This window comes from Phyllobates terribilis, unplaced genomic scaffold, assembly GCF_046119375.1.
Source record: "Phyllobates terribilis strain yellow unplaced genomic scaffold, ASM4611937v1 Scaffold_69__1_contigs__length_7402412, whole genome shotgun sequence".
NCBI lineage: Eukaryota > Metazoa > Chordata > Amphibia > Anura > Dendrobatidae > Phyllobates > Phyllobates terribilis.
In genome coordinates this window covers 872,939-897,121 of record NW_027362829.1, presented here as the reverse complement: position 1 = coordinate 897,121, position 24,183 = coordinate 872,939, and the positions used below count along the sequence as shown (strand labels likewise).

General features: G+C 43.2%; 1 protein-coding gene across 3 annotated transcripts in view; it reads right to left on the bottom strand.

Moving 5' to 3' along the window:
- Window positions 1-24,183, bottom strand: part of LOC141194353 (uncharacterized) — a 383,546-nt gene that overhangs the window by 18,580 nt on the left and 340,783 nt on the right. For 2 of the 3 annotated variants that reach the window (XM_073662259.1, XM_073662262.1), the window contains exon 1: window positions 220-387. The exons of the other annotated variant lie outside the window; for it this stretch is intronic. The gene's annotated coding sequence lies outside the window, so the exon portion shown is untranslated. Of the gene's footprint in view, window positions 1-219; window positions 388-24,183 lie in introns of those variants that run through there. 3 annotated transcript variants of the gene reach the window in all.

Here is a 24,183-nt window from a genome sequence, read left to right as displayed (position 1 = left end):
ATACTGATCCTATATACATACAGTACAGAATATATACATACTGACCCTATATACATACAGTACAGAATATATACATACTGACCCTATACACATACAGTACAGAATATATACATACTGACCCTATATACATACAGTACAAAATATATACATACTGACCCTATATACATACAGTACAGAATATATACATACTGACCCTATATACATTCTTTACCCTATTACCTTTTGTACATTGCTGATAAATCCGGACATAATGACGACACATGGACTGAAGAACAATAGGGATGAGAATCGTCCGTGGTTTCTAGATGGAGTCGGCTCGTCTCTGCTGTGAAGGGTTTGTCCGGTCAGTCGGTGCCGCTGCCAGGATTTCCCAGTGTTGATTAGCGCTGGGCTACAATGAAATGACAAGTTCATAAGTCTGGGACATAAAATATCACAAAGAAAAGCTTTAGGATTACAATGAAATTCTAATTTTATTAAATTACAATACAGGGAAAAATAAATATCTACTATATAATCGGCTTATCCCGTCTGTCTGTCCGTCCAGGAAATCCCGCGTCGCTGATTGGTCCGGCAGCGGCCAATCAGTGATGCGGGATTTCAGAACAAGATGGCGGCAGTTAGCGGCTCATCTGCCGCACGGAGGTCAGCGGCGATGCAGCCGGGAGATGACCGGCACTAGCGGGTCATCTCCCGGCTGCTCGCAGCAGAAGTACCCCGACTGGCGGCCTAGGCAGCGCCGCTCCCCGGTCCTCCCTTCACACTTGCCGTCAGAAGATCAGAGACCCTAGCCGCTGAGCTCCCGACGGTAGCCGCATGGAGGTCAGCGGCGATGCAGCCGGGAGATGACCGGCGCTAGCAGCGGAAGTACCCGCACAGGCAGCGCCTCTCCCCGGTCCACACTAACACGGTTCACTGATTGGTCGCGACCAATCAGCAATATTGCCGCCAAATTTAAACAGTGCTCTACTGATTGGCGCGAAATTTAAAACACCGCTTCTCTGAATGGTCGCGGCCGCGACAAATCAGCGACTGGCGCAGCCCGGCCGCGAATTGGCGCCGGATTTGAAACACGCAGGCCACCGTCGGGAGATCAGCGGCGACGCAGCCGGGAGATGACCGGTGCTAGCCGGTCATCTCCCGGCTGCTCGCAACAGAAGTACACCGACCGGCGGCCTTGCTCCCCGGTCCTCCCTTCACACTTGCCGTCGGGAAATCAGCGGTCCTAGCCGCTGATCTCCTGACGGTAGCCGCATGGAGGTCAGCGGCGATGCAGCCGGGTGCTAGCCAGTCATCTCCCGGCTGCTCGCAGCGGAAGTACCCGAACAGGCAGCGCCGCTACCCGGTCCTCACTAACACGGTTCGCTGATTGGTCGCGACTATTTGCAGCTGCAGCCAAGGGGTCTCCTGTTTCGCTTTCCACGGTGAGTGATGGACTGTGGGCGGGGTTATCCCCCATCCCGTCACACCCGGCATCCACCGCACGCGCATTCATTGACAGAGCGCGCGGTGGATGCTGGGTGTGACACGATGGGGGATAACCCCGCCCACAGCCCGTCATTCACTGTGGTACGTGGAACAGGAGACCCCTGGCTGCAGCCGCAAATAGTCGTGATGTAAGCGAAAGCAAGAGCTGGCTGCAGCCGGGGGAATTACGTCCTGGCTGTGCGTGGTCAGCGATGTTGTCACAAGCAGTATTGACAACATGACGTAATTACAAAATTCATTAGGGGCCCCGGGGGGATACATTGGGGGGCTAATTTAAAGTAGTGCACAACCCATTTAAATACTGCTTCGCTGATTAGTCGCGCCCGGTAGGCCGCATACATATTCTAGAATACCCGATGAGTTAGAATCGGGCCACCATCTAGTATAAAATATATATTATATACTGTATATATATATATATATATATATATATACACAGTGCCTACAAGTAGTATTCAACCCCCTGCAGATTTAGCTGGTTTGATAAGATGCAAATAAGTTAGAGCCTTCAAACTGCAAACGAGAGTAGATTTTATGAACAGAAGCATAAATCTTACAAACCAAAACGTTATGTTGCTCAGTTGAATTTTATTAAATTTTAAACATAAAAGTGTGGGTCAATTATTATTCAACACCTATGTTTAATATTTTGTGGAATAACCATTGTTTGCAATTACAGCTAATAATCGTCTTTTATAAGACCTGATCAGGCCGGCACAGGTCTGTGGAGTTATCTTGGCCCACTCCTCCATGCAGATCTTCTCCAAGTTATCTAGGGTCTTTGGGTGTCTCATGTGGACTTTATTCTTGAGCTCCTTCCACAAGTTTTCAATTGGGTTAAGGTCAGGAGACTGACTAGGCCACGCCAACACCTTGACTTTTTCCCTATTGAACCAGGCCTTGGTTTTCTTGGCTGTGTGCTTTGGGACGTTGTCTTGTTGGAAGATGAAATTATGACCCATCTTAAGATCCTTGATGGAGGAGCGGAGGTTCTTGGCCAAAATCTCCAGGTAGGCCGTGCTATCCATCTTCCCATGGATGCGGACCAGATGGCCAGGCCCCTTGGCAGAGAAACAGCCCCACAGCATGATGCTGCCACCACCATGCTTGACTGTAGGGATGGTATTCTTGGGGTCGTATGCAGTGCCATCCAGTCTCCAAAGGTCACGTGTGTGGTTGGCACCAAAGATCTCGATCTTGATCTCATCAGACCATAGAACCTTGAACCAGTCTGTCTCAGAGTCCTCCAAGTGATCATGAGCAAACTGTAGACGAGCCTTGACATGACGCTTTGAAAGTAAAGGTACCTTACGGGCTCGTCTGGAACGGAGACCATTGCGGTGGAGTACGTTACTTATGGTATTGACTGAAACCAATGTCCCCACTGCCATGAGATCTTCCCGGAGCTCCTTCCTTGTTGTCCTTGGGTTAGCCTTGACTCTTCGGACAAGCCTGGCCTCGGCACGGGAGGACACTTTCAAAGGCTGTCCTGGCCGTGGAAGGCTAACAGTAGTTCCATAAGCCTTCCACTTACGGATGATGCTCCCAACAGTGGAGACAGGTAGGCCCAACTCCTTGAAAAGGGTTTTGTACCCCTTGCCAGCCTTGTGACCCTCCACGATCTTGTCTCTGATGGCCTTGGAATGCTCCTTTGTCTTTCCCATGTTGACCATGTCTGAGTGCTCTTCACAAGTTTGGGGAGGGTCTTAAATAGTCAGAAAAGGCTGGCAAAAGAGATCTTTAATCCACACATGTGAAGCTCATTATTCTTGGTGCCTGAACTACTTCTTAATACTTTAATTCTTGTGGTTTGAGGGGTTGAATAATAAATGACACTCTGAATTAACTTTTTACGTTTAAAAAAAAAAAAAATTTGCTGCAGTGCATTTCCCACTTCCAGGCTGATCTACAGTACAAATGTCACAATGCCAAGTTAATTCCGCATGTGTCAACCAGCTAAATCTGCAGGGGGTTGAATACTACTTGTAGGCACTGTATATATATATATATATATATATATATATATATACATACATACACACACACATTAGATGGTGGCCCGATATATATATATATATTTTTTTGTACTGTGTTAGCCAGCTTTCAACCTGTTACTATCTTTTCAGTTAGTCATTAAAAGGTATTAACCACTGAGGACTCTCAAATTTAAATATTTTTAAAAGATTACAAAAAATCATGTAAAAACAAGGAAACCTCAGGAAAGTGCAGAGCATTAGATTGTGACTATCAGATTAGTAATATACCGAAGTATATGTGTAATAGGAAAGAATTAATAACTGATTAAGTGCTAGTGTAATACAGTGCTGGCCAAAAGTATTGGCACCCCTGCAATTCTGTCAGATAATACTCAGTTTCTTCCTGAAAATGATTGCAATCACAAATTCTTTGGTATAATTCTCTTCATTTAATTTGCTTGCAAGGAAAAAACACAAAAGAGAATGAAGCAAAAATCAAATCATTGATCATTTCACACAAAACTCCAAAAAAAACCTCCAAAAAAAGGCCGGACAAAAGTATTGACACCCTCAGCCTAATACTTGGTTGCACAACCTTTAGCCAAAATAACTGCGAACAACCGCTTCCGGTAACCATCAATGAGTTTCTTACAATGCTCTGCTGGAATTGTAGACCATTCTTCTTTGGCAAACTGCTCCAGGTCCCTGATATTTGAAGGGTGCCTTCTCCAAACTGCCATTTTGAGATCTCTCCACAGGTCTTCTATGGGGTTTAGGTCTGGACTCACTGCTGGCCACCTTAGAAGTCTCCAGTGCTTTCTCTAAAACCATTTTATAGTGCTTTTGGAAGTGTGTTTTGGGTCATTGTCCTGCTGGAAGACCCATGACCTCTGAGGGAGACCCAGCTTTCTCACACTGGGCCCTACCTTATGCTGCAAAATTTGTTGGTAGTCTTCAGACTTCATAATGCCATGCACACGGTCAAGCAGTCCAGTGCCAGAGGCAGCAAAGCAACCCCAAAACATCAGGGAACCTCTGCCATGTTTGACTGTAGGGACCGTGTTCTTTTCTTTGAATGCCTCTTTTTTTTCCCTGTACACTCTATGTTGATGCTTTTTCCCAAAAAGCTCTACTTTTGTCTCATCTGACCAGAGAACATTCTTCCAAAATGTTTTAGGCTTTCTCAGGTAAGTTTTGGCAAACTCCAGCCTGGCTTTTTTATGTCTTGGGGTAAGAAGTGGGGTCTTCCTGGGTATCCTACCATACAGTCCCTTTTCATTCAGACGTCGACGGATAGTACGGGTTGACACTGTTGTACCCTCGGACTGCAGGGCAGCTTGAACTTGTTTGGATGTTAGTCGAGGTTCTTTATCCACCATCCGCACAATCTTGCGTTGAAATCTCTCATAAATTTTTCTTTTCCGTCCACATCTTGGGAGGTCAGCCACAGTGCCATGGGCTTTAAACTTCTTGATGACACTGCGCACGGAAGACACAGGAACATTCAGGTCTTTGGAGATGGACTTGTAGCCTTGAGATTGCTCATGCTTCCTCACAATTTGGTTTCTCAAGTCCTGAGACAGTTCTTTGGTCTTCTTTCTTTTCTCCATGCTCAATGTGGTACACACAAGGACACAGGACAGAGGTTGAGTCAACTTTAACCCATGTTAACTGGCTGCAAGTTTGATTTAGTTATTGCCAACACCTGTTAGGTGCCACAGGTAAGTTACAGGTGCTGTTAATTACACGAATTAGAGAAGCATCACATGATTTTTCAAAGGGTGCCAATACTTTTGTCCACACCCTTTTTTAGGTTTGGTGTGGAATTATATCCAATTTGGCTTTAGGACAATTCTTTTTGTGTTTTTTTCATTGAAGACAAATTAAATGAAGAGAATACCACCAAAGAATTTGTGATTGCAATCATTTTCAGGAAGAAACTGAGTATTATCTGACAGAATTGCAGGGGTGCCAATACTTTTGGCCAGCACTGTATATTCTCCCTGGATGTTAATAATTACCCGCAGTTTATAAATCATATAAAGTCTTTTCTCTATTGATCCACTATTCCCGTTTCATCACTTCTACATGTCTGTATATTTTTGCTCTTTCCTTACAATTTCTCAGCATCACCTCTCCATATTTGCTGCTTAACACGTGACATTTCCATCATACATGCTTAGTCACAATTTCTTTTCACACATTTGGGCAAATTATTTTTCCTACACTAATTTCACTTATCCAAACAATAAGTATAATAATATTCTTCTCCCATGGGCTCTTTTTGTTGTACAGTTTTCCTAGTGATAGGTATAGGCTATAACAATGTATAAAATTTATAGTAATCTGAACACATATATAGTATTCAAAAAATACTAAATAGTCTGGATTATTTTGGTAATTCAAACATTTTCCTACATATAATTATTTTATTTCCCCCTACTACTCCCTTCAATATCCAAACATATATAAAAACAGCGCAGAGAACCATCTAAGTAATAATGGGCGGTAGTGCGCATGCGTCTCCTGAGGACCTCATAGACCAAACTCAGTGCGTATCATAGTAACCACTAGCATATCCTGCTTGTGGTTCACCTCGCACATGAAGGAGATCACTTCCTTATAGGGCGGCACAGGAGTGTTATGCGCCAACGACACCACCCACTTCATGACGTCAGATGCCATTTTCTATTGGTTGATTGAGTAAAAACGTATCTGTAGCTGATTGGTCCAGTGACATATTTAACCAGGCCATGCCCCCCACGCCCGCAAGGAAGAAGCCAGAGCGCTGAAACGCGCGTCGGGGGGAAAAGGGGACTGACTTGTATACAAATTTCCTATTCCCTATGTTCATTCAAGTGAAATAAGTTTACCTGATAAGGATCCTATGCGGTGCTTAACTGTGATGAAATAGGAATAGTGGTTAAATAATGATATATAAACTGCGGGTGATTATTAAGATATAGGGATAATATATTGCACTAGCATTTAAGAATTTATTAATTCTTTCTTATTTTACATATACTTCTGCATATTACTAATCTGATAAAGTCACAATCTAATGGTCTGCACTTTTATAATTTTTATTATGTAATTTAATAAAATTAAAATTTTATTATAATCATATAGCTTTTCTTTGTCTTTGACATTTTATGTCACAGACTGGTGAACTTTCAAGTGTTATTGAAGTGCTATGTATCATTTTGGAACATACAGTGATAATACAATTAAATGGTGCCTTGCTCCCCTACTGCTATGGCAGCCACAGCATAGGAAATGAGATCGGATGCCTTCTGCAATCTCCTGTGGCCTGAGGCTGCCATATATGTGGTAAGCGTCGTTCTCAGACAAACACTAGCAAATAAAAAGATACTGACGAATAAGGGACTGTGTCGTCGAAACGCGTCCAGTTGTTCCGCTCCTAGTGACATGTTGTGATTTTTAATTTTGGAATAAAAGGATTTATCGCATGTGGCACCGGATTTTACCTTCCTTATATATCCTTGCAAGTGTATGCTGGACACTAATCCGTGAGCCTGGGATTCCTGTGAGTATCAGGTGATATGAGCTAATTATCTTTTTTCAGTCTATGTAACAACATGAACAGTTTAATGGAAGCTCTGAAGATAAGTCATAATTCAGAGGAGTGGAGGCTCTTCATCGAACGTCCAAAACATCCGCTACCTTCAATTCCATTAGGTTATGCAGTCCACATGAAAGAAACCTATAACAACATGAAACAGCTGTTGAGGTGCCTGAACTATGACCAACATTTGCAGCCCCTCTGTGGTGACTTAAAGGTGGTTGCCCTCTAACTTGGTCTCCAGGTTGGATACACAAAGTACTGCTTCTTTCTGAGTGAAATAGTCGTGCAAGAGAATATCACTACAATAAAAGACTTGCCTTTCCAACAGTCACTTCAGCCAGGGAGTAAAAATGTCCTGCATCCAGCACTTCTTGACCTAGATAAGATTTTGTTGCCACCATTGCATATTACGTTGGGCCTAATGAAGAACTTTGTAAAGGCAATAGATAAAAATGCAAAAGCATAAAAGTATCTCATTGATACATTTCTAAGGTTGAGAGAAGCAAAGATAAAGGAAGGACTCTTTATTGGACCTCAGATTCGTAAGCTTCAAGATGAGCAGTTTGTCCATTGCAGGACAATGAAAAGACTGCATGGGTAGCATTCACATTAGTGGTAACTAATTTTTTGGGAAACTCCAGAGTAGATAACTATGAAAAATTGGGAGAAATTCTCCTCAAAACATATAATGATCTTGGCTATAACATGCCCTTAAAAATTAATTTCTTACATTCGCATCTAGATTTTTTTCCACCAAACTGTGGAGCAGTGACTGAAGAGCACGGTGAGAGATTTCACCAAGATATTACGGCTATGGAGAAAAGATATCAAGAAAAATGGAAGCCATCAATGCTTGAACATTACTGTAATACAATTGTAAAAGATGATCCAGTGTAGGAGTACAAGAGACAAGCAAGAAAAAGTGGTCACTGAATGAGGAGCAAATGTTGTAGTGCAATTCCTGTATCTGTCAATAATTCGCAATAGTGTTTAGACAGGTTTTAGTTATTTGAATTGTTACTAAGTTTCCTCTACATAAATATCAGAAGATTGGCATAGCAAAATATTCTGCATTTTTATATTTGCAAAAATAATAATGTTTCAAAGTACTGAAACTTTTATGCTTTCATTATATGTAGCCATAAAAGGAAAACTCTTTGATTTCAGAGAAACAAGAGACAACTAAAAATTCTCATTGTGAGAATTGAATTCAGGAGGTCAAAATCATTAACAAATGGCTCATTTCATAAATGAACCTGACAACTTTTGAAAATATGTAGAACAATGTATTCTGTTGTAATTCCCATTAGGATGAAGTAATCTGAATAAAAAAAAATATGCTACATGCCATGACGTATGTATAATTGATTGCGTCAGTTGCCATGCTGGAAGTGATACTCGTTTTTCGCCAGACACATTTCAAAGATGTGTTTCATGTTCCTGAAGGCATCGGCAAGAATATCGGGGGTATAGCAGTAAGTTATCGTTGGATATTTTCCTCCAAATCTTCCGAAGTGCAAGGCTTGTTCTGATAAACTTCCTTTGAGTATACCCCAAAAGGAAGAAGTCTGGTGGTGTTAGATCCAGAAACGGTGATTGCCAATTACACTGTTGCCGAAAAAGGACTCAATTTCTGCCGTGTCCCTTACCAATGGATGGAAGTCGCAAACGGAGGGTAAACGGTACAACAGCTTCTACCTCAATGCATCCTGGCTTGTTCGAAGCTCCATATACTGAGGTGCATATTGCATCTGTTTAGATCAGATTGCTTTGTCATAGTAAGACAGAATATTCAGGGCCTCACTCGAGTGAATTTTACTTGTATTACACACTTTCCATGAAGCTGCTGATGCCAATAGCTTACCAAGCTCATTGCATGAAGCCATTATTGTAGCATTACTGAAGCAGAAAAAGGATCCACTTGTACCTGATTCTTATAGGCCAATATTTTTACTACCCACAGACATCAAAATATTGACCGAGGTGTTGGCTCTGAGGCTGAGTAAATTTACTCCGTACTGTATACAGGGCCCCACATAGTGCTCTGTACTGTATATATGGCTCTACATGGTGCTCTGTACTGTATATATGGCCCTGTTTAGTGCTCTGTATTGTATATATGGCCCTGCATAGTGCTTCATACTGTATATATGGCCCTGCATAGTGCTCCGTACTGTATATATGGCCCTGCATAGTGCTCCTTACTGTATACATGGCCCCGCATAGTGCTTCATACTGTATATATGGCCCTGCATTGTGCGGCATATTTTATATATGCCCCTGCATAGTGCTCTGTACTGTATATATGGCTCTACATGGTGCTCTGTACTGTATATATGGCCCTGTTTAGTGCTCCGTATTGTACATATGGCCCTGCATAGTGCTTCATACTGTATATAGGGCCCCGCATAGTGCTCCGTACTGTATATATGGCCCTGCATAGTGCTCCTTACTGTATACATGGCCCCGCATAGTGCTTCATACTGTATATATGGCCCTGCATTGTGCGGCATATTTTATATATGCCCCTGCATAGTGCTCCGTACTGTATATATGGCCCTGCATAGTGCTTCATACTGTATATATGGCCCTGCATAGTGCTCTGTACTGTATATATGGCCCTACATAGTGCTCTGTATTGTATATATGGCCCCGCATAGTGCTCTGTACTGTATATATGGCCCTGCATAGTGCTCCGTACTATATATATGGCCCTGCATAGTGCTCCGTATTGTATATATGGCCCTGCATAGTGCTTCATACTGTATACAGGGCCCCGCATAGTGCTCTGTACTGTATATATGGCCCGGCATAGTGCTCCGTATTGTATATATGGTCCTGCATAGTGCTCCGTGCTGTATATATGGCCTGGCATAGTGCTCCATACTGTATATATGCCGCTGCAGAGTGCTCCGTATTGTATATATGGTCCTGCATAGTGCTCCGTGCTGTATATATGGCCCGGCATAGTGCTCCATACTGTATATATGCCGCTGCATAGTGCTCCGTATTGTATATATGGCCCTGCATAGTGCTTCATACTGTATACAGGGCCCCGCATAGTGCTCTGTACTGTATATATGGCCCGGCATAGTGCTCCGTATTGTATATATGGTCCTGCATAGTGCTCCATACTGTACATATGCCGCTGCAAAGTGCTCGGTATTGTATATATGGCCCTGCATAGTGCTCTGTACTGTATATATGGCCCGGCATAGTGCTCCATACTGTATATATGCCGCTGCAGAGTGCTCGGTATTGTATATATGGCCCTGCATAGTGTATTTTTATATTGGCCCCAGATTAAAAAAAATAAATAAATACTCACCTCTGCCATTCCAGCGCTGATCTCTACTTACCTGTGGGCCGACGAGCCATCCCCCTTTCACTAGCGCCGCGGCTCCTGTCAGGCCACGCGGGAGGGTGCGTGCAGAGGAGAGTTGCCGCAGCAGTATTGCAGTCAGGTGGCACAGGTTGGGTCGCCTGGCTGAGGTGATGGCTGACGGCCGGGCGGCCCAAAACCGCTGCTGGAGGACCGGTCACGGGGGCAATTGCCCCTCTGCCACCTGGCCCAGCCTGCCCCTGGGGATTCTAGTGAATTAAAGTGATGGTGAGATGGAAAAAAAAATTGGAACCATGTTGAATTTTCCTTGGAGGATCCAACCTACCAAAATTTCACAGAGAACTTATCCAGAATGTCACAAAACAACCAAGATGAGCATCTGAAGAACTAAAGGCCTCGTTTCTCTCCTCAGTTAATGTAAAATGTCCTTAATTTCACAATAAGAAAGATGATGGGCAGAAATTGCATGGGTGAGTTTCAAACCGTGGCTGACCAAAAAGAACATAAAGGTTTTGTGACGCTAGTCACTACTTACGGACAGACCGTGAGGTAGAGAAGTCAGACGTCGCGGTGTCAGTACCAAGAGAGCTCATAGAAAACCATAGGGAGTAGACAAAGACATAAGTCAGGTCATGGTCCGGGGTCAAAATACCAGGAGAGAGCGGATCAAGGCAAATGGACAAAACGAAGGGATAGTCATAACAAAGGGTCAGGCAGCGGAAGATCAGAACTCAGCACAACAGAACCAGGCAAACACTCACCAGGAAGCACAAACTACATCTGGCAGGGATCAATGGCAGACAGCTCAGTTAAGTAGCTGGGCAATCTCCAGAACAGAGAACACCTGGAGAAAATGAGACATATGAGGTGATGTGATGGTGTGCAGCTGCTTCTACAAGAAGTTGCCGAGTTACCAGAATTGACGGAAATATGTATTCTGAACCCTATCACAAATTCACAGAAATTGGTCTCTCTCTGAATGACTAAAAAGAAACAAAACTAAGGTGTTGGAGTGGCTTAGTCAAAGTCCTAACTTGAACTTCATTGAGATGCTGTGGTAAGACTTTCAACGGGCAGTTTATGCTTGAGAACCTTCCAATGTATCCGAATAAAAACAATTCTGCAAAGACATGTGGCCGAAATTCCTCCATATTGATGTAAAAAAATTCATCACAGGTTATCGCAAGTTAATGGTTTGCATCTGTTACTGTAATGGATAGCACGATCAATTATTTGTTTAGAAAAGCAATTATTCTTTTTTTACAAGGTGGATTTTTAGGGTTTGTATAAATCTTTGAACTTCAGTAAATGGAATGATCTATTAGAAGCTGCATTTTGTAGTTACTTGTTTAAACTTTATTTTATGGTAAAAATAGTTGGATGATCACAAACATTTACATGCGACAAAAAAAGTAAAACTGAAAGAAACTACAAAAAGGCAAATACTTTTTTATATACATTTTTTTCAAATTCAAGTTTTTTTTATTCTTTGTGTTGAAAAAGTACAAGAAAATACAATATACATAGTAAAAGGGGTAACGTAACTATAAATCTATGCATAACTACAGTACATTGGGGGGGTACAGGGAGGGTTTTCCATCAATAACCAGATCAAGCATGTATTTTTCCATATGAAAGATAGAGAGAGAGGGAGCGGACCAGGGCAGACCACCAATCAATAGAGTGTGATTATGATCATTGTTGTGACGACATCCCGGATAACTTTAGTTGGGGGCTAGATGGTAGGCGTCAGAGTTTTGGAAATCCATCCAATCCCAGTCACACAGTGTCTATCAACATCAGCCGGTGAGATGGCAATCAGATGCTCCATCCTATTAAGGAGGGAGATCTCCGCAAACCATTCCTCCACAGTGGGTGGGTCTCTGCTTTTACAGTGTCGTGAAATGACATTCTTAGCCGCCTGTATTAGGTAGCCTATTGATGACCTTTTATAACTACGTTTACTTATTGGTAACATTGATAAAAGGAGGGCTTCTGGCGTATTAGGGATAGTCAAACCAGTTATTTTCTCAATCATGGGAACCACCTTTGCCCAAAATGCATTTATTATAGGGCATCCCCACCATATGTGTGACATTGTCCCTTCCCCCTCCCCACATCTCCAACATCTGTCTGAGACCACTGGGTACCATCTATGAAGGACTGCTGGTACCCGGTACCATCTAGAGATAATTTTGAAGGAGGTTTCCTGAGCTTTGGACCCTATTGAGGTTTTATGTGTTAGGAAGAAACATTTATCCCATTGTGAGTCAGAGAAGGACTTCCCCAGTTCCCTTTCCCATGCACCGCAGAATCCTGGCCTATTGTCAGCTACCTGGGCAATGAGGAGATTATACAGTAGGGAGATGGAGTGTGTAGGGGGTGACAATGATAGGCACAATTTTTCAAAGTTTGTGAGATCTCTATGAAGATGTGTGCGCTTCTTCACAGTTGAATAGAAGTGTTGCAATTGACTATATTCAAAATTAGCCTTCGGGGAAGTGGCTCTTCCCTGTAACAAGTCATTGAGGGGGAGCAGCGAAGTGTTGGAGATGACATGAGAAAAGAATATCGGATGGGATTTGTTTGAACCGAGAAATCTATTTGCAGATAGTCCTGGTGGGAAATCCGGATTATCTGAAATCGGGAGCAAGGGGCCCTGGGGGTCGATTAAGGATAAGCTTTTTTTATGGGATCTCAAAGCCAGAGCAGTGGCATAAGTACTATATGACATAAGGCCAAGAGAGGGGACAGTTAAATGGGCGCACCATGGGAGAGTGGTAAGAGCTTTAGGACAAATGGATTGAGCTATTTTGACCCATAACTTCCCCTCCGAATGATGGAAGAAGTCCTGGATTCTAGCGTGTACTGCTGCCATGTAATACCTTCTACAATCCGGAAGGCTAAGGCCCCCCTTTTGTTTGTGTCTGATCAGAACATCTCCCCGAATGCGTGGACGCCCACTTGCCCAGATAAATCTTCAAAAGCTACTGCGCAGTCTTTTCCAAAAATTTGAGGGAATTACCACGGGAATGGTTTGGAAGAGATACGTCAAATTTGTGGTCTTCCTCAAAGTTTGATATTGTGTTGGTTACATCCTGGGTGCACACCGGGTCCAGTAACAAGGATTCGTTTAGTTTTCACGACCCTGAAAGCTTGGGTAGACTGGGAATAACGAGAGAACAAAATATGGGAGCATGGTCAGACCAAAGCATAGTCCCTATCTCCGTCTCCAGCTGCCAAGATAGGGCTCGGTGTTGCAGCAGGATAAAGTCAATTCTGCTGTAAGAATCATGAGGGGAGGAATAAAAGGTATAATCTTTGACAGTCGGGTGTGTGAGGCGTCAAACGTCACAGAGCTGTAGTTGGAGAAATGCCCTCTTTACTTTTTTGATAGCTTTTTCCTGTTGAATTATATAATGTAGGATCTAGTGTTAAATTGAGGTCTCCACACAGAATGACGGTACCCTGGACAATGGGAATGGCTTTGTCTATTAGGTCGAGAATGAACTGAGTTTGACCCTGGTTAGGGGTATAAGCATTGATGATTGTGAAAAGTCTGCCTTCAATTTTTAAAATTAGGAGCATATACCTTGCATTTGGATCTTTAATGCATTCGACAAACTCGTGTGTCAGGCTTTTGTGAATGAGAATAGCAATTCCCTTACTCTTAGATTGGGTGTTATTACACAGGTGCCAGTGGGTATAATATTTGTTTTTAGGGGTAGGGGTATGATGTTCTTTAAAGTGTGTTTCCTGTAAGCACGCAATCTGTACCTTTTTTTTGTGAAGTAGTCTAAGAATTTGGGCCCTTTTTTCCGGGATGTTAAACCCCTTCACATTGAAGGAGGCATACTTAAGTGTCGCCATTGGGTTGAATCTCTTGGCGGTCCGCTCCCCTCAGAGTGAAATGATTGCAAGCATCGATGGACATTTGAAGCAACTGTGGGAAAAAGACAACAGGGTGAAACAAACATAACAAAAGAAACAGTAAGTAAAGAACTACTGTTCGGGGTATAAGTAACCATTTTAAGTAGAACCAAGCGTATGGGGGTACCCGATCGCCTGGCGGTGTCCCTTCAGGGGGAAAGTGACAGCTAAGCATCGTGAACACTAACACTCCTTTTGAGAATTGCGTTGCAGGAAAAAAAGACTAACCAACCGACTATGAAAAACATTACTGAAACTTACTGAAAGGCAAAACCATTAAACTCCCACGGGGTTACAGTGGGGTCAACAAATCTAGGTGAATATTCTGTTGATAGGTGCTAGCAAAGTTAAGGCATTAAGACCTATACATTTAATCAGATATTTGTATGTGCTCCCCAGTGGAGCTACCCGTTTTTCCCTCCTGACTCCTTTCAGGAGAAGACGTTAGGCTATCTTAACACTAACAAGCAGTTCAAATGAAGTACACCACTAAACACGGGCCTCCAGGTTCAGGGTCCTTTTCTGGGCATCTGCGTCGGTCGCTGGGAGCGCTTGGTGACTCTCTGGGGGAGATTAATAGAAGATGAAGCCTCTCTGTCCCGCCCACGGCGAGTTCTGCCGTCCTCTAAAGCCGAAGACAGTGTGAAAAACTGGAACCATTGTGGGATCGATATTTGTGGGAGATTGAGTTGTTTTAAAAACTCGGCAGGTCTCCCGGGGTGAGTAGTCTCTCCGAGCGTCCATTGTGTCTAACTTGAAGGGAGAACGGGAAACCCCAACGGTAGGGGATATCCCGTTCCCTGAGTGCGTCTGTGAGTGGTTTCAAAGCTGCTCTCATTGATAATGTCCGCCTAGACAAGTCAGGGAGGATCATCAACTGCTTGCCTTTGTACATTGTTGCAGAACTGTCCCTGGATTTGAGCAGGATCTCCTCCTTAGCTTTGTAGTAGTGGACTTGACAGATGACATCTCTTGGTTTATTGGGGTCTAAGTCCATAGGGCGTAATGCCCTGTGAGCTCTGTCTAGCTCTATCACGGAGGAAGGAGGGGCCCCTAGTATTTTATTGAATATGTGATTAAGAGTGGAGGGTAAGTCCGCAGTAACCACCGATTCCGGCAAGCCCCTGATGCGTAGATTGTTTCGTCTTCCGCGGTTCTCCAAGTCGTCCAGGTGAGATTGGAGGTTGATGATATGGGCAGATTGGACGTGTATTGTATCTTGGAGCGCTGTGATAGTGGCAGAGGTAATAGTCATGTTCTGTTCTATGGTGTCCACTCTCGTTGTCAGGGTAACCACATCAGATTGCAGTTTTGCAAATTCCTGTTTGCACTCCTCAACAATGTATTTAGCAAATGAGGTCATATCCTCTTTAGTTGGGAAAGATTGCAAAAGTGTTTGAATGTCAGCCAAAGTCACTGGTCGTGAGCTCGCGGCCCACGATGGTGCTGGTTGTGGTGCAATTGAGGGTTCTATGGAAGTAGGATATTTAGTGGCATCAACCATGGATTGTTCGGTTTGTGTTCTTAGAAGTTGTGGAACCCCTGTTAGAGGCTCTGAAGAGAGATCCATGAGATTCTGAGCAGGCTCCAAAGGGGTTAATATATGATCCTGAGCACACACTGAGCTGTGATTAAATGCTTTTTCTAAGCCAGCTGTATTTCCCTGTGTGGATAGTTGACTCAAAAAGGCCCTCTGTGGAGGTATGTTATCAGGAGGGATAGGGTTAATTATTCTTCTATGAGGAGCTGCCAGATCCTGTTCTGTTTCAGATGCACAGACTCCACTTTCACTTTCCACTGTATCGCTGTGTAGGGGCTGGTCTGCATTCAGTCCCTCCTGTGCCCTGCCCCCTCTGTGCCTGTCTGTCTCTGACTCCACACAGGAGGCCAGCGCCATCTTGGACATAACGTGTACTTGTAGGAGATGTAACTGCAGTAGTGATTACCCTGCAGAAGCCACGATCTTCAGCAGAGTTCATACTGTGGCTGGAGTGAGTCTCCAAAGCAAGCATTTGGGAGGGTGAGGCAGGAACTGATTGGTTATTACCTCCGTGTGTCCAGGTCTCTGTTGTTGTGGTAGCTGTTACAGGTGCTGATAAGCTGCTGCGCAGGAGATAAGCTTGGATATTTCCCTGCACAATGGCTGTTGGTGATGCAGAGACAGTACTCCTGCCTTTTTTGGCTTTTCCCATGCCTTGTAGAGCCGGTTAATCAGATCTTTTCACAACTGATGTGGAGGAGCTCTGATGTGTGTGTCCTCACAGATCCATAGCTGGCCACGCCCCCTTTATATACATTTTTATAGGGGTTATCCCCTTTTAGAAAATCTTCATCTACAACTGGGGTTTGTTAGAAAATAACCAACCACTCGTTACTCACCATCCCAGGATCCAGCGCTAAATCTTTACCCCTGCTCCTGGTGTCTGGTATTGGCTGTGGCACTGACTCAACGTCGACAGCGCGGCGGCCAATCAGAGAACTCAGCAACTCTGAATGGGACGGTTCAGTTTCCACAGGCAGAGTCGCTGAGCTCACTGATTGGGTGCCACACTTTTGCCATGAAGTCAACACAGCATCCAATACCGGTCACCGGGAGCAGAGCCAGAAACTCAGTGTTGGACCCAGAGAAGGTGAGTGAAGAGTGGATGGTTATTTTATAACAAACGGCAGCATAGGACGAGGATTTTCTGAAAGGAGACAATTCTTTACGTTCTTGACCAATGTTATATCTTTTCCTTTCTCATCAATGATTTATTATGACTATAAATTGAATGTCTATTATCATTTTAATACATAAAACAGCTTGAAAAAATGCTGTCACTGAGTGAATCCATTTATTTTTAATGGAGATTTGATTTGTGAGTAAAACATTCAGGATTTGGAAATGTTTTCCGGTAAAAGATTTCTGATGCAGAATTAGCGCTGGCTTTGATTAAAACACTCTCCGAATAGGGTAGATGAAAGTTTTCTCTGATATATTTGAGTTTTTTAATAGTTATTAAGGCTATGTGCCCACGATGCAGAAATGCTGCATATTTTTTACGCTTCTCCCTGTCAGGAAAAACGCATGCGGATTTTACATGTGTTTTTCCCACCAGGTAGAAGCGTTTATGAGGCGTCTTTGCAGCGTCTTTGCATGCATTTCTGCATGCGGGTTATCAAGCGCTTTTCCAAGCATTTTAGCATCACTTGGAAAGTACTTGACAACTAGGTCACACTATATAAATCCATGCAAACGATTTATCACTATAGCATTTATCACATTCTGAACATGAATACGGCTTCTCCCCTGTGTGACTTCTCTTATGTTTTACAAGGCCTCATTTCTATTTAAAGCATTTTCCACATTGTGAGAATGAAAACGTTTTTGCTCCTGTGTTGCTTCTCTAAAAAGAAAAGATCGTTCGCTAAAGCATTTCCCACAATCTTCACAACAAATTGTCTTCTCCCCTGTGTGACTTCTCTTATGTTGAATAAATTTTGATTTCCAGTCAAAACATTTTCCCCATTCCAAACATGTATATGGCTCCCTCTCGCGATGCTCCCTCTCTCATCAGTCCCCTCTGCGTCTGACATCAGTGACTTCATCACTTGGCGTCCGGCCGCTGTTCTGAAGATGTGCGTGCCAGGAGCGGCACTCGGAGCAGTGAAGGAACGAGGAGGAGAGGTGAGTATTTGCTTAGTCATTTTTTGCCGGGGGGTGAGAGGGGGGCAACATTATTCTACAGACTCTGCCTATGGGGTGGGGGGAGAAACATTATACCACAGACTCTGCCTATGGGGGGGGGGGACATTATACTACAGACTCTGCCTATGAGGGGGAACATTATACTGCAGACTCTGCCTATGGGGGGGGGGGACATTATACTACAGACTCTGCCTATGAGGGGGAACATTATACTACAGACTCTGCCTATGGGGTGGGGGGAGAAACATTATACCACAGACTCTGCCTATGGGGGGGGGACATTATACTACAGACTCTGCCTATGAGGGGGAACATTATACTACAGACTCTGCCTATGGGGTGGGGGGAGAAACATTATTCCACAGACTCAGCTTATGAGGGGGGGGGAATTATACTACAGACTCTGCCTATGGGGGTGGGACATTATACTACAGACTCTGCATATGGGGGGGAAACATTATACTACAGACTCTGCCTATGGGGGGGAAACATTATACTACAGACTCTGCCTATGGGGGGGGGGGACATTATACTACAGACTCTGCCTATGGGGGGGAAACACTATACTACAGACTCTGCCTATGAGGGGGAACATTATACTACAGACTCTGCCTATGAGGGGGAACATTATACTACAGACTCTGCCTATGGGGTGGGGGGAGAAACATTATTCCACAGACTCAGCTTATGAGGGGGGGGGGGGAATTATACTACAGACTCTGCCTATGGGGGTGGGACATTATACTACAGACTCTGCCTATGGGGGGGAAACATTATACTACAGACTCTGCCTATGGGGGGGAAACATTATACTACAGACTCTGCCTATGGGGGGGGGACATTATACTACAGACTCTGCCTATGGGGGGGAAACACTATACTACAGACTCTGCCTATGAGGGGGAACATTATACTACAGACTCTGCCTATGAGGGGGAACATTATACTACAGACTCTGCCTATGGGAGGGGCATTATACTATGTGAGGGCTATTTATACAGTGTGGGGATTACATTTGGGTCGTACATGTAGGGTATTTGCACAGTGTGGGGGCCATCATACAGTGTGGGAGATAATGTTGGGTCTTTGCACAGTGTGGGGGCCATCATACAGTGTCGGAGACATCAGTTTGGAGGCTACTAAGATGTCAGTATACTGTGGGGGGTACTATACAGTAAGGGGGAATTATACTGTGTATAATAGAGCATCATACTGTGTAGAGGGGGCTGTATATGGGGGGAGACTCAGGACATTATTAAATCTTAAGTGGGCACTTATCGTTATAGGGGAACTCAGGTTATTATAACAGTGAGAGGGGCACACAGAGGGCACTATAACATTCTAGGGGCAAAATGTTGGCAATGTTTTCTAGGGCACTTGCATACGGCATTACTATATTTTAGAGGTTTGTTTTACCATCTAGAGAGCACACAGCAGGTGCAGTTATAGGGACACATACAGCAGCAGCGGTTCAGTATTGGGGTATCAGCAGGAAGAGGTGTTTGTGCAGGTTCGGAATAGATGGGGGACGGTGCCTGAAATGTAAGGAGTCAAATGTATCTTTGTTGTGATCTCTGCAGACCTGAGACTCTGAGTCCTGGATGAAGAAGTCGTCGTGTCAGTCTGGACCAGATGGAAAAGACGAGAAAAGTGAACAATTTAATCAGAAAGAACGTCAGCTGTAAGTCACCATATATAACTGTACTGTGATCTCTTATATGTTCTGCAGGACTGGCATCTATCAATATATGTCACCATATGGTGGTAATATCAGTGCAGAGATTATTTTTAGTAACAGCGCTGTCATCTGCTGAGGTTCTCCTACATCCACTATTAGGGTGCGCCACCATAGTTATAATCAGGATTACCTGGTTAGGGGCCTACTCAGAAGTTTCGCCCCCCCTGAACCAAAACCCCTAGCTACGCCTCTGCTACTGATATTTTAGAACCTTAATATGTAAAAGTTTTCATCCAAACTACAAAGCATACAGAAAAATTAGCTTTTTAACAAAAACAGTGATGCAACGCTGACCACAATCTAACAGTAGGCTTTAAAACAAAAACAGAAGATGACACTTCGCCCCATGCTGCTTTCTTGCAGTTTATTTTTCATTAATCAAAACCATTTTCGTAGGCTCATATATCAGTGTTGCCCATCGTCAGTCTTTTCTAGTTAAATCCTCAGTGGAAAATTGTAAAAGGGAATGTAGAAAAAGTTAGGAGTGGATAAAAAGGGGACTTTTCATATGTTTCCTTCCCTTATAATCGACTCCTGGCTTTTAAGTAAAAAAAAAATGGATAATTTGCAACATTCGGTGAGAGCTGAGGATTTTCTTTCCTAATGGAACTATTGAATAAACTGAACTAAGCGCCTCCTGTGCTCGGAGAGGTCACAATTGTCCTGCATTTGTTTGCTGGTTAGCACAAAGAGAGGAGACAAACTAATTATATTCAGTCTAAATGATGGAACTCATTCTGAAAGTAGTGGTCTATACTCGGAGGTTTCCAGTAATTTCTCCTCATACAGCAAAAGGGATAAGGGTTATGAAGGCCCTGCCCCAAGGCTCTTGTCATATGGCTTAAATATTATAATGTACACAACATGAAAAGAGAGAATAATAAGAATTGGTCAGCGGTAATCGGTGCAAAACTGAGAGTATGGACTTACAACCTTACTACACAAGGCCTCCTTGTATTTCCCAGGTACACTTCACCTGTGAGAGACAGAATATAAAAAAAAATCCAGAAAATCACATTGTATGATTTTTACATAATTAATTAGCATTTTATTACATGAAATAAGTATTTGATACAATAGAAAAACAGAACTTAATATTTGGTACAGAAACCTTTGTTTGCAATTACAGAGGTCAGACGTTTCCTGTAATTCTTGGCCAGGTTTGCACACACTGCAGCGGGGATTGTGGCCCACTCCTCCATTCAGATTTTCTCCAGATCTTTCTGGTTTCGGGGCTGTCGCTGGGCAACATGAGTTTCAGCTCCCTCCAAAGATTTTATATTGAGTTCAGGTCTGGAGACTGGCTAGGACACTCCAGGACATTGAAATGTTTCTTACGGAGCCACTCCATAGTTGCCCTGGCTGTGTGTTTCAGATCAAGTCATGCTGGCAGACCCAACCACGTCCCATCTTCAATGCTTTTACTGAGGAAAGGAGGTTGTCGGCTAAAATCTCACGATACATAACCCCATCCATCCTCCCTTCAATACGGTGCAGTTGTCCTGTCCCCTCTGCAGAAAAGCAACCCCAAAGAATGATGTTTCCCAGACATGTGCTAGCATGTGCAGGGGGATCTTGCGTGGCCTGCAGGATTTTAATCCATGATGGCGTAGTGTGTTATTAACGGTAATGTTTCAGACTGTGGTCCCAGCTCTCTTCAGGTCATTGATCACGTCCTCCCTTGTAGTTCTGAGCTGATTCCTGACTTTTCTCAAAATCATTCTTACCCCATGAGGCGAGATCTTGTATGGAGGCCCAGATCAAGGAATATTGAAAGGCATCTTGTGTTTCTTCCATTTTCTAATAATTGTACCCACAGTTGTTGCCTTCTCACCAAGCTGCTTGCCTATTGTCCTGTAGCCCATCCCAGCCTTGTGCAGATCTAAAATTTTGTCCCTGGTGTCCTTAGACTGCTCTTTATTCTTGGCCATGGTGGTGAGGTTGGAGTGTGATTGGTTGAGTGTGTGGATAGGTGTCTTTTATACAGGTAATGAGTTCAAACAGCTGCAGTTAATACAGGTAATGAGCGCAGTTTCATAAAGAAAAACTAACAGGTCTGTGAGAGCCAGAATTCTAGCTTATTGGTAGGTGATCAAATACTTGTTTTATGCAACAAAATGCAATTTAATTGTTTAAAAATCATACAATGCGATTTTCTGGTTTTTATTTTTAGATTCTGTCTCTCACAGGTGAAGTATACCTACGATAAAAATTACAGACCTCTCCATTCTTTGTAGGTGGGAAAACTTGCAAAATTAGTAGTGTATCAAATACTTATTCTCCCCACTATACATCTGTTTAAAAGCCCCCTTTAAACAGACGTACAGAGAGAAGAGGCCCCCTCCTCTTAACTCTATACACTGCCCCTATTGGACAAACTATCAGCAGATTTGGGTTTCATTATCATCTCTATGCTGATGACACCCAATTATACACTTCTCCCCCTAACATCACCCCTACCCTAATACAAAATATCAAGGATTGTCTGTCTGCTGTCTCTAACATCATGTCCTCTCTCTATTTTAAACTGAATCTCACCAAAACTGACCTTTTTGTGTTTCTCCCCTCTACTAACCCAACTCTACCTCACACCGAAATTACCTTGGAGGGTTCAACCATAACTCCCAAGCAGCACGCCCGATGCCTTGGGGTCATATTCGACACTAACCTTTCCTTTTCTCCCTATATCCGATCACTCACTCGCTCTTGTCAACTGCATCTTAAAAACATCTCCAGAATCCGACCCCTTCGGAAACTGCTAAAAGTCTTACAGTCGCTCTGATTCACTCTCGTTTGGACTACTGCAACTTTCTTCTGATCGGTCTCCCTCTTACCAAACTTTCTCCTCTCTAATCCGTCCTGAATGCGGCAGCCAGGGTCGTATTTCTGTCCAGTCATTTCACTGATGCCTCCATCTTGTGGCAGTCATTACACTGGTTGCCCATTGACTACAGGGTCCAATATAAACTCATCGCTCTCACCCACAAAGCTCTCCACAGTTCTGCACCGTCTTATATCTCCTCTCTCGTCTCTATCTATCGCCCTACACGTGCCCTCCGTTCTACAAATGACCTAAGACTAATATCCCCCATAATCAGAACCTCGCATCTCCGTCTCCAAGACTTCTACCATGCTGCGCTAGTTCTCTGGAATCTACCCCAGACGAACCGACTGATGCCTAGCCACCACATCTTCAAGCGCGCATTAAAAACCCATCTCTTTAAACAATCCTAACACCTTAACTACTCAGTAAATTAACTTTCCCCTGTTCCCTCCTTCTAAATATCATTCAGAATCTGTTCCCTTCTCTTCATCTGTCTCCACACTCTCCATGCACAAGATAACTGCACTCAATACTTGAGTATTGCACTTAAACATATGGGCTGATGACCGGATCATACAGCTTTACATGAATATCCCTATTTATTATAATTGCCTGACCTGAAATAACAAATCACTTTTCACCCAGTGTGTCCACCATTTCCTTGTAGAATGTAAGCTTGCGAGCAGGGACCTCACTCCTGATGTAACTGTTTAAACTGTCCTTAAATTGTATTGAATTTAGTATCTGTACATGTCCCCGCTTAATTGTACAGTGCTGCGGAATATGCTGGCGCTATATAAATAAAAATTATTATTATTATTAATTATTAAAGGCTTTCTGAGGCTGGATAAACCAGAAGATATTTCCAGCATTTAATCTCTTTCAGATGAATATTTTGAGCAGATTCAACAGAAGCAAATCTGCAGCAGAAGGAAGATGAGCAGCGACACCCATAGCACTGCCCTTCCATGCTCCTAGGAATCTTCTGTTGTTTGCCTATATATCTCCATGTTATCGCACAATAATAATATCTGACATATTTACATAGTTAATACGAATGAAAAAAGACGAATGTTCACAAGTTTTAATCGAATGGGAGAAAATAAACCTACAACCATAATGCATGTTCCGTTCTGACCAAAAGAGCTAAATATTTGCTTCTGATCTCAATTGTCAATCTACTGGAGATTCATGAAAGCGCCTTACATATTTACATCATTATTTATGTTATTTGTTTTTAAAAAGCATCTAAGTCTAAAAAAACATCTATATGGTATAAAAATCCCTCCAGACCGATGGTTTTGTCCGGTTAAAGTAAAGGAGCTAAAAAGCCCTCACCCTCCAAGTAATTTTGTCTTATCCTTTATCGTTGTTGTTTTACAAAGAACTGTCACCCAGCTTATATTTTATTAGATACAAATTACCTTTGATGTGGCGCATCATATATATATTTCCAAGAGAAGAATCAGTGACTTCTTTGCATTTAGTGGTTACTACTCACCTGTGTAGTCACATGTAGGAATCTCCTCTTTACACCGCTCATCACCCCTCACATATGTCTCTGTAGTACAGTGTCCATTTTAGGACATGATCAGATATCAAAATCAAAC